Raw genomic sequence first — 15,416 nt, 5'->3', positions numbered from 1 at the left:
GTCCCTCTCGGTAATGCACATCACTATAAGCCTTGCAAGCAATGTAGCTAATGAGTTAGTTACGGGATGATGCATTACATAACGAGTAAAGAGACTTGCCGGTAACGAGATTGAACTAGGTATTGGATAACGACGATCGAATCTCGGGCAAGTAACATACCGATGACAAAGGAAACAACGTATGTTGTTATGCGGTTTGACTGATAAAGATCTTTGTAGAATATGTAGGAACCAATATGGGCATCCAGGTTTTGCTATTGGTTATTGGCCGAGAATAGTTCTAGGTCATGTCTACATAGTTCTCGAACCCGTAGGGTCCGCACGCTTAAGGTTACAATGACAGTTTTATTATGAGTTTATAAGTTTTGATGTACCGAAGTTTGTTCGGAGTCCCGGATGTGATCACGGACATGATGAGGAGTCTCGAAATGGTCGAGACATAAAGATTGATATATTGGAAGCCTATGTTTGGACATCGGAAGTGTTCCGGGTGAAATCGGCATTTTACCGGAGTACTGGGGGGTTACCGGAACCCTCCCGGGGGTTATTGGGCCTTCATGGGCCCTAAGGGAGAAGAGGAGAGGAGGCAAGAGGTGGGCTGCGCCCCCTCCCCTCCCTAGTCCGAATAGGACAAGGAGAGGGGGGCGGCGCCCCCCCTTTCCTTCCCCCTTCTCCTATTCCAACTAGGAAAGAAGGGAGTCCTACTCCCGGTGGGAGTAGGACTCCCCCTTGGCGCGCCCTCCTTGGCCGGCCGCCCCCTCCCCCTTGGCTCCTTTATATACGGGGGCAGGGGGGCACCCTAGGACACACAAGTTGATCTACGGATCGTTCCTTAGCCGTGTGTGGTGCCCCTCTCCACCATATTCCACCTCGGTCATATCGTCGCGGAGTTTAGGCGAAGCCCTGCGCCGGTAGAACATCATCATCGTCACCACGCCGTCGTGTTGACGGAACTCATCCCCGAAGCTTTGCTGGATCGGAGCCCGGGGATCGTCATCGAGCTGAACGTGTGCTGAACTCGGAGGTGCCGTACGTTCGGTGTTTGGATCGGTCGGATCGTGAAGACGTACGACTACATCAACCGCGTTGTCATAACGCTTTCGCTTACGGTCTACGAGGGTACATGGACAACACTCTCTCCTCTCGTTGCTATGTCATCACCATGATCTTGCGTGTGCGTAGGAATTTTTTTGAAATTACTACGTTCCTTAACACTTCCATGCCTTACTACACACCATCGATTTGAATGAACCTACTAAAAGACATTGAAGTGACAAAATTGTTTGTCTGTGACATTGTGAGGTCGTAGAACACCCACCCTTCTAGACATCATTGTGACTAAGTTACCAAAGATGACCCTAATACCTCGTAGTATCAATGACAAGATCACAATTAATTTCCATACATGGCAACAAGAACAAAATAGAAGTTCTAAGAAATTGCATATATGGGTAGGCCTCGAAGAGATGAACGCTTGAGTCCAAGAATCATCCAAACAAGTCTACCTCAGTGGGGCGACAAAATTAACTGTGGAAGCGATGACGGGTTAGCGGTGTCATCGGAAAAATTATCGAGGGGGCGCGAGAGCTCTGGTTGCGATGCTGGCATGGCTAGCTATTGGACACATGCGATGGCATGGGAAAAGATAAGAGGGTAGACGAGACAGGTTATATACGAGTACGACGTAGCAGGTAGCAGCGGCGGGTCCAAATGATGGGCATGACATGTGGACTCGCAAGTCGGATAAACATGGGACGACCCCGCATGTTAGTCAGAGGTGATGGGAGATGGTGATTTTACACATACTACATGGGTCGTGGCCAACTCATAGAGAAGTGGAGCTAAAGGGGAGATGGGCCGAGCAGATTGAGTGGGCCCAATTTGTCCGTTGGTTTTAGTACTTTATAGAAAAATGTGTTATCACGCCATCCAGAAAAAGCAACCTAAGCTCACACAAGTTCAAATACTTGCCGAACAACTTTAGCAAAATCCCTAAAATAGGCCATCTACCAACCATGATATTTATTATATATGGACCCTTGGCCATGCCTCTTAAGTCCATAAGAAAATTATCTAAATTTGTTAAACTTAATTAATAAAAAAGACCTGAAATTTATAATTTGACATTTTTCTTGTGTGTCTTTGTAAGCATTTCCTATTCGGGCCGTGCTCGTTAAAGGCCTACTCATACACGAAGCACACGCACGTTTTTGATGGGCCGACCAATTTAAGCGGATTCTAGCGGGAGTCTATCCTGGTTTTGGAAGCTTCCAAATATTCTAGCCCGGTTTTGAGAAGCTTTTGAAAGCTTCTGGACTAGAGTTTTTTTCTTTGCTATTTTCTACTTGTTTTTGTTATTATTTCCTTTTAAGGTTATTTCACTCATTTTTTGTTTTTCGTTTTTGTTTCTTTATTACCATTTTTTTAAAAAATAGTATATTTCTCAAATTCGTGAACTTTTTGCAAATTTCAAACTTTTTAAAGTTTGTGAATGTTTTTGAATTCGTAATTTTTTTAGTTTTTTAATTCTTATTTTTTTTAAATCCTGAAGTTTTTACAAATACATGATGTCCATTCGAGATTTTTATTTTGAATTTTATGTTTTTCTCAAATTTGTGTTTTTTGTCTAAATTTATAAACTCTTTCCAAATATATGAAAATTTTCTAGTTTGATGAACTTTTCCAAATTCACAATATTTAAAACATTGGTGTAATGTTTTCCATACTTTATGGGTTTTTTCTTCAGTTTTTTTTCTCAAAGTCGATGTGGACCGATGAACAATCGACCGGTCAACTGCGGACCGGTCGAACTAGGCAACTATCAAGTTGCTCGCCCCATTTGTTGGGTCGGCCCACAGGCGAGCGACACGTGAGCCCTTGTTCTTATTTTTTTCTCCAACAACTGGCACATAAGGCGCCAATTAGGACCTCTTGTCTTTGTATCACCGTGATACGATCAAGAGAACAAAGCTCGAACCAACTATTCAGGAAACGCTCAGAACCCCTTCGGCCATGCTATTTTTGGGCCAGCCCATATGCGCGGCGGGGCTCCCCTGTTCTTTTAGTTTGGGTTATTCTGTATTTTTTTTGCTTCTTCAAAAAATGTTCGTAATTTCCAAAAAAATGAATTTTAAAAAGTTCGAAATTATATAAATGTTCCTGAACTTCCAGAAGTATTCATGAATTTGATAATTGTTTGTATATTTGAAAAAAACGTTCGGACTTTTGAAAAATGTTAACGAATTCCGGAAAAAGTTGGCGAACTCTAAAAAAGTTACACTTTTCAATATTTATTCATGAATTTAGAAAAAATATCCGAATTCTGGAAAAAGATCATGATTTTGTGAAATGTTAAAATTTTCTCATGAATTCAAAAAATTGTTGATATAAAGAAATTCTTTGAATTTCAAATATCATTCATGTAGTTGAAAGAAATGCTCTTGTATTTCCAATAGTGTTTGTGAATTTGAAAAATGGTCCCAGATTTCAAAAATAGTTCATGAATTTGAAAATTTTAAAGAATTTTACAAATGTTCATGATTTTGAGAAATTTCCCAGGATCCAAAAACTGTTATTGAATTTGAAAAAATGTACTTGGGTTTCATAAAATATGACTCCCTCCGACCGATAATAAATGTTGTGGTTTTAATTCAAATTTGAACTAACACCATGACACTTATTATGGATCTGATGAAGTAGTGAATTTGAAAATCTTTCAAATTTAAAAAATTGTTTGTAAATTTGAAAAAAATCCCAGATTTTGGAAATTGGTCATGAATTTCAAAAAATCTTTGTGATTTTGAGAAATGTTCCAGGTTTTAAAACTTGTTAGTGAATTTTGAACAAAAATACGGATTTCAAGAAATGTGCACAATTTTAAAAAATGGTCATGATTTGAAAAAATATGCCGAATGTCATAAAAGTTCACCAATTTGAAAATAGTTCACAGATCCTACAAAATATTAGTCAATTTGAGCATAAATAAAAAAGAAAAAGGAAAGAATAAACAAAAATAAAAAAGTAGAAAAATGAAAGTAAAAACACACGAAAAACCTAGGAAGGTTCTAGAACATTCCGGAAAGGTGAGGTAGTCAGGCCGTCCTAACTGTACATAGAGGCATCATGAGAGTACATGATACCTGAGAGCTCATATATGTCTCCTCTATATTCTAAAAGAAAATATGTCTCCTCTAGCGCCGCTTTTCTGCGCTCGCTCATGCGCTCGCTCACCTGTCCCTCGCCCACAAAAGCGATGGAACCTGGTCGCTTGGGAGATAGGTCTCCTGCGTTCACTTCGCTTGGTCGACGGTTGACCAGTCAACCATGGACCTTTTGACTTCTATAGAAAAGTAAATATGAAAGTACTTAATAATCAAAAAACGGGGAGAAAATCATGGACTTGAAAAAAGTTCTTAGATTTACAAAAAAGTTCACAAATATGATTTTTTTTTCATTTTTGAAAACGTTCATGAAGTTGGAAAAAGTTCATGAATTTTCAAAAAATACGCATTTAGAGAAAAGTCCACGGGTTTTGAAAACAAATTGTAAATTTGAATAAAGTTTGTGGATTTGAATATATTCATGCATATAAAAAAGGTTCACAGATTCAAAAAGAATATGGATTTGAAAAAGGTTCACGTGTTTTGAAAAAAGATTCATGAATTTAAAAAATCAAATTTGAGGAAAATTCATGCATTTGAAAGAAAAAGGAAAAGGGAATAAAATGGAAAAATAAAACCGAACAAAAGTCGGTCCAAAAAACCATAAACAAAAGAACCCGACTAGATGGTTACAGAAACTTCCCAAAACTAGCCGATGAAGCTTGTGGGACCTTCCCAAAACCAGGAAAGGGAGCTTCCTTCTCATGCCTTACATGGGCCGACCAACGCTATAAGCGTCAAACAGGAAGCACTGTGATACCTCGCTATTCCCCGACCTACACGCCAAATAGGATCACCGAACAGTGTCGTCTTTGTTTTTGAGAAACAAGAAGTAAGTCATCTTTTCGACAAAAAGTTACTGAGTGGGCCTAAATGTTGGTGAGGTCTTAGCTCAAATATAATGTTATGAACTCAGTACTGCACCACGGTTGACCTCTTAGTGGGGAAACTGCAATGAAAGGAAAAACCGTCACATTTTTTACTCACTTTTTCACACGTAATGTTTTCGATTATGCGAATGGATTGAATCTAAAACATGCCATGGTTCTTTTCTGCACCTACTCCATGCCTATTTTAACGCTTGGACTGAAGCCTAGAGATTTTCTTAAATATCATACCTGAAAGAATAAATTCATTCTCGCGATAAAAGAATAGTCATACATGTACATGTTTTTTTCTAGGGAATCATAAATGTAGAGAATGGCCCCATAGCAAGGCCTTGGATCTTGTTGATATCATGATTTGAACGAACGAGTCTAACAAATAATGTAGTCAGTTATACAACCCTTGTTTGGCTTCTAGCATATCATGAATCTAGCTTGACATGTTAGCACACCCTCAAAGGATCTGATTGTGTCGTATTGCAATGCAACATTGGGATTTATGATATCCACAATATTTTGATGCTTACAGTTACATTACAGGTCCATTATGCAGCAATGTGCGAGGCACAAAATTGACTCCCTGGTAAATATGGATGCACCATATATATGCGAGTTTGGCTTTGAACTAGCACAAGTAGAAATCCTTGGTAAAAAAACTAACACAAGTAGAAATCCCAAATAAAAAAGAACAAGCACAAGTAGAAATCGCCAAAATAAATAAATATAGTTACTGAGTTTTGCAGTACTTCTAGGCTTCAGAGTTACAAGCACAATCGAAACTCATTTGCAACCATGGGACCATAAATAACATTCGGTTTTGGAACGAAATATATAATTATCTAGTTGTGAACAACATGTCTTAATAGGCCCATTCAATTGAGATGGATATGACTAAATGAAAAAAAATGAGCAAACAAGGACAAAAATTGAAAACTAACGCCTCTAATGCCATCCCGCGCAGATGTCATCAATCACCTCGTCCATCAGCGAGCTAAGTATGTCCCTCTCCACCTCCTCGCCGACCTCTAACCCCTCCGCGCAGAAATCATTCCACTTGCCCAGTTCACTGCTCATGTTGTTCTCCACAAGCCAATTTAAATATTTGTCAAGAGAGAGGTTGAAACTCATGGTCTCTGCATCATTGTGATGCACAATGCCCTCCACAAGCTCCTTTTTGCTCAAGCCAGTGGTGATGTCCTTCTCCACAAGCTCACCATGCGTTCTCTCTCCCATACTCTTCCAGACATTGATCTCACTGTAGACTACAGTTTCTAGGCATCTGCTCGCTGCTGTCATCCCTTTGCTCCATGCTACATACCCTTCCGAAGAGTAAGTGAGACGCCTCATCTCGAAGCATTCGTTCACGCAGTCAAACAACAACCGTCTATACACGCAGTCGTCCAGAGGTTTCTTCCATTCTGTATGTATATTCATTTCCTCCAATTTGTTAAAGAGTAGATGATCCAAAGCTGACCCCTCCTGTTTGCACAATAGTTTCTCTAGTTCATGTTTGGTAAGGTTGGCACTATTTAGGATATATTCAATGTAATCCTTGTTCGTGCCTTCTAATTTTTTTGAAACTTTGTTGAAATCAAAGATGTCTAGACTATCTATTGATTTAAAAGATGTCAAATCCATCATTTTTACATCCATGTCAACCGGTTCAACATATTTGGTGAGGATATTCATTGGGATGTAATTCACTTCAGAAGAAGATCGCTCTATTATACTGCCTGGCAATACAACAATGTTAATCGCTAGAATGCAAAATGTCAAAGGGGAAGGTAGAAATTGCAGTATTTGAAGTGTTGTAAACTTACCATTACTGCTACTTGGGCACTGGGAAGACGAACAACTCTCACTCATAAATGGTGGGTGGAATACAGAGAGGGGATTTAGATCTTCACCATCCCCATCTTTCCTTCCATTGTTTGGACTGATGCAGTTTTCTGGTTCCTACACCTATATGAAAATGAAATTTGTAAAAACTATAATTACTCTCAAGATGCAAAAGAAACCAACTCCCTGATCAACGTTGATAAACCTGACAGAAGAGCATGCAAGAAAATATAAGCCTTATGTTGGCTAGAAATCTTAGGCCATGTTTGTTTCAGCTTCAAGTTCTGCTGAATCAGTTGTGGATTCGCTTCACTAGCAAAGCATAATTGGTTTTGCCATTGAAGTACGCCAGGATGTGATTTAGGAAAGTACACCAAAAATGGCATGAATATGATTCTAGCTTCACTAGCGAAGCTGATTTGAAATAGTTGTTTGTTTGAGATTCAACTTTTTGTAAAGCTGAATCTGGTCCTTGAAGCTAAAACAAACGAGGCCTTAAGAATGTCCAATCTAAATATAAGTATATCTTTCCACCAATTTCATTTTTCTCGTCTCGTTTCTCACTTGTGTGATCCTTTTTTTTGGAGCATTTTTTTACCTGAATAATGTCAAGGTCATGCACATTGGAGTGTAAAAAAAACCACAATCCAAGGCATAAATCAACTATGACATGGCTTTCCCACACCACTAATATTTCCCCACTATCACAGACGTACAGGAAACCATATGGTTCAATACGCATATGCATAGTTGGTGCGCTGTCATGATTCTATCAAACATATACTAGAGATAATGAAGTCCTAAATCTCAAAGTGGTCACTAGTGTGATCCTAGAAATGTTCTTTTTTGTAAAGGGGATAACCCAGACTCCGCATTATGTGATGCACACATAATTAAAAGTGATCCAAGAAATGTAATTGAAAAAAATACTTTAAATGATAGTATTGGTCCATAAAGGCATAAAAGTATTTTGTGAACATGCACATCATGCTACTCCGTTCTCCGATAACAGTTAAAGCCTTGTAAAATCCGTTATAGAAAAAGAAGAAATAGTAATGCATAACACAAGTGTTATGTAAAAAACCATACACAAAAAATGTGTCTATGAAATAGTAATGTATCATACAAGTGCTATGTAAATACAATACACAAAAAAGAACAAATAGTAATGTATAACACCAGTGCTATGTAAACATATTATACTAAGAAGATAGGAGAAAACAGTACAACCTAGATAAATGACCAACAAATCAAAAGAAAAAAAAATAAAACACGCACAAGAGGAAAAAGAAAGGAGGAGAGTGCCATCAGAAAACAATACAACCTAGATAATGTTTGTTATTTGTACGAGCATATATTTTTGCACTACGAACAAAAGCAAAAAATTATTTACCTGTGGTTTACTCCATTGGAGAAGTTGTCCTTTCGTTGAAGATTGGACCGACTGGCAGTCGTCAACATATAGTGAAGGTTTTATTGTACAAGGGCTAAATTCGAATACTTCACTTTCCACATCCCAACTGCTAAAAGGGGACACTTGTTCTTCGTCCAAGGTAAAAGGAGTCTTCACAAAGTAGTCACCCCTTGTGTAATCGATGGACGGATTGTCATTCAATGTTATCTCCTTCATTTTACTTTCTAACAAAATGCCTAATGAATCACCACTAACATAGTTTAGCCCTACTGACGACCCTTCCACATTTTTCTTCCAATAACTCTTCTCTGTTATGTCATTGAAAGAAAAATCAGCTCTTGTATCTGAATTATTTGCTAATGGTTTAACCAAGGATGAGGTGTTGGTGCACAACACAACATCTACAGTGTCTTTACCATGATTGTTCCACTTTATGTTCTCATCCATAGCAACATTAGGCTGAACCTGCTTTTGGAGTGTGTCTATTGCTTTTTTGCTCATGAATGGTACCTTTTCATATGTGGAGTTCCTCTTTGATGTTGGTTCTTTCCAATTACCACTTAATCTTTCCACAATGACCTTTCTTCCATTCCCCATTGTCCTATAAGAGGAATCACCTTCAATCACCTTTATAGCTTGTTGGGTTGAGATTTTTTTGTTTGGTACTAACTTTCCCTTGCCCACCAAAGAATTTTGTTTCTGGTTGTTCTTCTGAAGAACAGAGGTAATAGTACCATATGATGATGACTTTGTTTGTTGTTTGTTTGTCTTGTGTTTGGACTGAATCATCAAATGTTGGTTTGATCTAGACACATTATATTGTTGAGATCTATAATGTTTATGTCGTCCTGAATTCCTTCTAGAAGCACCCATACCTTCCCTCTTTTGCATGGTGAACTCTGCATGGGGTACCACATAAGCAGACTTCCTTTTATTGCTCCTAGAACAACTTGGTTTCTTAGTCTCACAAAAATCAATTGAAGGTGTCACAATGTCCTCATTGCAGTTCGAATGCTGGTTCATGTGTTGCTCTCTAAATAGTCTCCCTTCTGTTAGCTTGACCTTGATCTTGGATGATTGTGGTTGTTGAGGTAGCATCCTTTGAGAAGTTGCAACAATCCTCCTTGACTTAGAAGCCTTGAAAGGGATCCCTGAAGAAATGGTTTTCTCTATAGAATTCACTTGTGGCTTGGGCTCTAGAATCTTGGGAGCCACCTCCATGATTTGAGTTATGTTTCCCATTGAACTGGATCCTCAATAATTAATCGGAGACAAGAACCAGTGATGGGGCATTGAAAGGTTCTTGATGGAACTTGATGGCAATGATTCTATCTGCAATCTTTTAACATGGCCTCTTGGCATGCTTTTAACTCTTGAATCCAATGGCTTGAGCATGTTGTCGTTAGAGTACTCTGGGATCCTATTGATGTCGTAGCTATCATGGGATGGGGTGTTAATAGATTTTGTGACACCTGGACATGGGATGGCATCCAAACCCATAAGCTTAGCCACTACTCCTGGTGTCGTCATCACACGCCTATCCTCATTGGGCGAGGATGCACAAATATAAGTGTTTCTCTCTTGTATGCTTGACACACCAGTCTCCTCAACTTTGTCGTTCTACACACACAATCAGCAAAACATACATGAAGATAATGATCATATCAACAAGCAACAACAAACACACAAATCATTTCAAGTAGCTAGGCTACTGAATCAATCACTCACCAAATGGAGGCGGCTAGATTGTATGGTTTTGTTGCTTCTCTTGAGAAGCATAACATCATCTGCAAACATATCATAAGAAAAATGGTAATAAAGGATTATCATTGGGGAAACATGACCTTAGTCAGGGAATTAATAGGATGGATAATGTTTTCTTACAAACACCTACCCAGAGATCTAGAGAATAACATCTTTAGGGATTTTCCCCTGTAGCTGAACATGTGAAACAATCGGCCTCCACCGCCGCCAACCTCGGTTCCACCTTTCTTAGTCCTCATTCCTATCACTGACCCTACCTCTTCAAATCCTTTCTCCCACCTCAAGCAAACACCGGACCCTCTCTTTTGGATCTTATGTGCTACGCTCCTAGCAAGAATAGTTCCAAAAAATATGGCCTAGTAAAGATTAGCCTAGACATGCTCATGAATCTAAAAAGAACTTAAGAATTGCTTGCCATAGACATGCATATATCTTATTTAGAAAATTACTCAACCATGGAAAAATGGGTATTCCCAAACAAAAAACTCACCAAAATCTACTTGAACGGATTGTACCAATGGGGAGGAATCCTTAGGGTTAGGGCCTCCAGGCAGATCTGAAGGTAGGGCTCGTATGTGAGAAGCACAACTCACAAATAGTAGTACAAAGGGAGTAAATAAATATTACTAAAATCAAATCTTGGAAATCATTAAATACAAGGTATTTATTTTGAGCAAGTTGATCAATAAAAGATAGCAAAACATGGGGGAAACGGTGTTTCAAATTATATGTTGGGCCCCACATGATCTTTAAAATATGTGAAAGGCATCGTCAGGCATGGGGTAGGTCACCTATAGGGCCCACATGAAGGTAGGTGATGCACGCCATGACATGGACGTGGTGGGTGAATAACGGAAGGGGACAATGACTATTTGTAAGCATCATATTAGATTATGGTTGAGATACAGGAGGAACATTTGCTCGATCACCAGGTGGGCCCTAATGACTCCCAAATATGTGAAGTTTGTACCCTTTATTTTTTTCCTACATGGTAGGCTTTGTGGAATTTTACCATGTTCGCGCACTACTTTTTGTCGGTTAATTGTCCTTTGAGACGAAGGGAACACCATGGAAGAAATCCCAGGAAATTACGAGGGAATCATCTCAATAAATGTGATTATCACCTACCATAAAATAATAAAAAGATTGGTGGCATTTGGAGCGTGCACGGCCCATCCAGAGCGCAAGACAAGCAACCATATGAGCGCACGTGGTCGTATGACCTTCCATCGCCACCTCTGGGTCGGCTACTTCACCCTTTGTGGAGTCGGATCGGGCATCAGACGCCCATAGTCTCCAGAAACACATCTACAGAACCCTAGCCTTCGCAAGGCATCCAAAGGGGGAATCAATCCAAGGAATACGCCGCCCCAACTCTGAATCAATGGGGCTTCACCATCATCACTATGGCTCCATATTTTAGCATCTCTAGAGCTCTGTAGTTACGCATTATCTCCGTACATTCAATTATATCATGTCCCTTTGAGCCAATTATATGTCCATATGCATGATTTCCAATTTTATCCCTTTCACCGCGAGCATTGCGTAAACCTTATTCTTAGTTGGTTCTATTAGTTTTCCTTGTCTTTGTGTGTCTTGTAGGTGTTGTGGACTTCGCATGCACTTAGCACGATGAAAGCAGTTCAAACGGTGGACATCGAGGACACTAGACTTAGCCATTTCAAAGAGGGAAAAGGTCATTTTTTTGAGGAGGCTACATCAATGGAGGAGGCTACAAGATATATATTATATACACCTTCAACCCTAGCCGCTGCCATAAGCCTCATTTATCATTCATCTCAACATCTAGCCACCGCCACCATCAAGAACACACACCATAGTTGCAACCATGAAGTAGACCAAAAGGGAACCGCTGCCAAAGGACCACCATAGCCACGCCACCATCACCATCATCCGCTGCGCCACCGCCATCATCATCCCTTCTTCCTCCTCCATCATGCTCTCCATGATGGGTTGTAACAACTCTTTAACCCCCTTTTGTGTGATGTTAATTGAGTAATTGTTGGCTATGGGTCGGTCGACTAGGAAGTGGTTATTTGATATGTGTTGTCTAATTATGTGTGTTGCTTCATGTTCCTTATTTACCTTTGGTAATTTAGTGATTGAAGATGTCCTTTTCATTAGCGTAGTTGGAGACATACAACCCCCTAGGACACACATGAAGTAGATAAATGATCATGGAAACCGATAGACCTGTGACATAACAGGTGCAGACATCTTAAGGGGAACACAATTGATCTAGGAGTCACGGTTATCCATGCAACTTATTCCTTCGTCTGGTCCTCGTGACCTAAATATCTTTAAGCTAGCCGCCCCACATATGGGACAAGTAGGATAATTTAACTATCTCAACATAACGTGTCTTGAGGGATAATATTATGTGAGGGGCCGCCCACCAGAAGTAGACCACCGTATCCTATAATGCAGGTACTGACTTAGTCACCACGTGGCAAAGTCTATCGGCGTAAGCAAAACTAGGGTATTGCTAGGTTTGTGGTAAACTACTCACATATCATCGGAAGGGCGGCAAGGTTGATGTAGAGGCCCTCCATGATGAAATCCCCCTTCGGCAGAGTATCGGAAAAGACCTCCAGATGGGATTTCTAAAGAATGGAAACTGGCGACGGCAGAAAAAGTATGTTGGGTGGCTCTCTGATGTATTGGGAATATTTGGAAATTTGTAGAGGTGGAATTATGTCAAGAGGTGCTACAAGAAGCTCCCTCGTGACTCTTCAGGTCTTCTCCCGAGCCTTCTAGGGTCCCTTCTGGTCTAGAAGAAATCATCAAAAAGTTTTGTAGCATTTGGAGTCCATTTGGTACTGGTTTTCTGAAAAGCCAAAAACAAGCAAAAAACAGCAACTAGCACTAGGCACTAGGTTAATAGGTTAGTCCAAAAAAATGATATGTAATTTCATATAAAACATTCAAGATTGATACTATAATAGCATGGGACAATCAAAAATTATAGATATGTTGGAGATGTATCAAGTACCATCGACCACACCACCATACTCCGTCAGGTCACCACCTAGGATCCCACATCCTCCCTTGACATCAAGAATGTGGGCCTCCGGGGCCGAGACGCTCTTAGCGGTCCACCGCAGCGGCCTCCCGAGCGGCGTCCTCACCCTCACCAACAGGGACTTCGGGTTTTTCGTCGCTTCGGCGTCTCTAGCCGGCACGGGGTCGACCGCCGCTGCTATTTGTAAACTGCATTGGGAAGATGAGGGGAGATGCAGTACAATAGAGATAGGTATTTCCATCAGTGAGAACCAAGGTTATCAAACCAATAGGAGAACCAAGCAAATTCCTGTCTTCAACACCTGCACACACAAAAGCAAATACTTGCACCCAACATGGGCAAGAGGGTCATCAATCCCCTTGAACTTGTTACTTGCAAGGATTAAATCTTGTATAGGTAGATGGTTAAATTGCAAAGTAAAATAAAAGTAAATAAATTGCAGCAAAGTATTTTTGGAATTTATAATATGATTAAAGTAGACCCGGGGGCCATAGTTTTAATTAGAGGCTTCTCTCTCGAATACATAGCATACAGTGGGAGAACAAATTAATGTTGGGCAATTCATAGAAAAGTGCATAGTTATGACATTATTCACAATAATGATCATGTATATAAGCATCATGTCCAAGCCAAGTAGACCGACTCCTGCCTGCATCTACTACTATTACTCCACTAATCGACCCTATCCAATGTGCATCTATGGTATTAAGTTCATCACAAACGGAATAACGCCTTAATCAAGATGACATGATGTAGACAAAGTAAGCCTAATCAATATGAATAAACCCCATCGTTTTACCCTTAATGGCAGCAATACACATATGTGTCTTGTCCCCTACTATGTCACTTGGATATAGAGCACCGCAAGATTGAACCCATTACAAAGCCTGCCCCCCACTGAAGATAAATCAATCTAGTCGGCCAAACCTAATGGATAGATTGAAGACAAACACAAAGCTATAAAATCATGCATAATAAAGTTTCGAAAAGACTCAATTTGTTTTAATGAATAGTCTGATCATAAACCCATGATACATCTCCAATGTATCTATAATTTTTTATTGTTCCATGCTATTATATTATCTGTTTTGGATGTTTTATATGCATTAATATGCTATTTAATATTATTTTTGGGACTAACCTATTAACCTAGAGCCCAGTGCCACTTTCTATTTTTCCTTGTTTTTGAGCTTTGCAGAATAGGAATACTAAATGGAGTCCAAACAAAATAAAACTTCACAATGAGTTTTCTTGGACCAGAAGACACCCAGGAGACTTGGAGTTCAAGTCAGAAGAGCCATGAGGCGGCGGCAAGGGTTGAGGGTGCACCCAGGGGGGGTAGAGCGTGCCCCTACCTTGTGGGCCCCTCGGTGACCCCCTGACCTAGATCTTCCTCCTATATATTCACATATATTCCCAAACCCTCAGAAGCATCCACAAAAACACTTTTCCACCACCGCAACCTTCTGTTCCCGTGAGATCCCATCTTGGGGCCTTTTCCGGCATCCTGCCGGAGGGGGATTCGATCACGGAGGGCATCTACATCAACTCTATTGCCCTTCCGATGAAGCGTGAGTAGTCCACCTCAGACCTACGGGTCCATAGCTAGTAGCTAGATGGCTTCTTCTTCTTCTCTCTCTCTCTCTCTCTCTCTCTCTCGTTCTCAATACCATGTTCTCCTCGATATTCTTGGAGATCTATCCGATGTAATCTTCTTTTGCGATGTGTTTGTCGAGATCCGATGAATTGTGGATCTATGATCAGCTTATCTATAAATATTATTTGAATCTTCTCTGAATTCTTATATGCATGATTTGGTATCGTTATATTTCTCTTTGAATTATCAGTTTGGTTTGGCCAACTAGATTGGTATTTCTTGCAATGAGAGAGGTGCTTAGCTTTGGGTTCAATCTTGCGTGATTTCACCCAGTGACAAAGTAGGGTTAGCGAGACACGTATTGCATGGTTGCCATCAAGGATAAAACATGGGGTTTTCATCATATTGCTTGAGTTAATTCCTCTACATCATGTCATCTTACTTAATGCGTTACTATGTTCTTATGAACTTAAGACTCTAGATGCAGGCAGGAGTCGGTCGATGTGTGGAGTAATAGTAGTAAATGCAGAATCATTTCGGTCTACTTGACACAGACGTGATGCCTATATTGCATAATCATTGCCTTGGATATCGTCATAACTTTGTGCTTTTCTATCAATTGCTAGACAGTAATTTGTTCACCCACCGTATTATTTGCCTTCATTAGAGAAGCCTCTAGTGAAACCTATGGCCCCCGGGTCTATTTTCCATCATA

At 40.0% G+C, this 15,416-nt stretch overlaps 1 pseudogene; it reads right to left on the bottom strand.

Moving 5' to 3' along the window:
• Nucleotides 1-5,986: 5,986 nt before the first annotated feature.
• On the bottom strand, nt 5,987-10,300 carry LOC123090140 (uncharacterized; annotated as a pseudogene).
• Between the last annotated feature and the right edge of the window lie 5,116 nt (nt 10,301-15,416).

Source organism: Triticum aestivum, chromosome 4B (genome assembly GCF_018294505.1).
Source record: "Triticum aestivum cultivar Chinese Spring chromosome 4B, IWGSC CS RefSeq v2.1, whole genome shotgun sequence".
In the NCBI taxonomy this organism is placed as follows: Eukaryota; Viridiplantae; Streptophyta; class Magnoliopsida; order Poales; family Poaceae; genus Triticum; species Triticum aestivum.
This window is presented reverse-complemented; position numbering and strand designations above follow the sequence as displayed.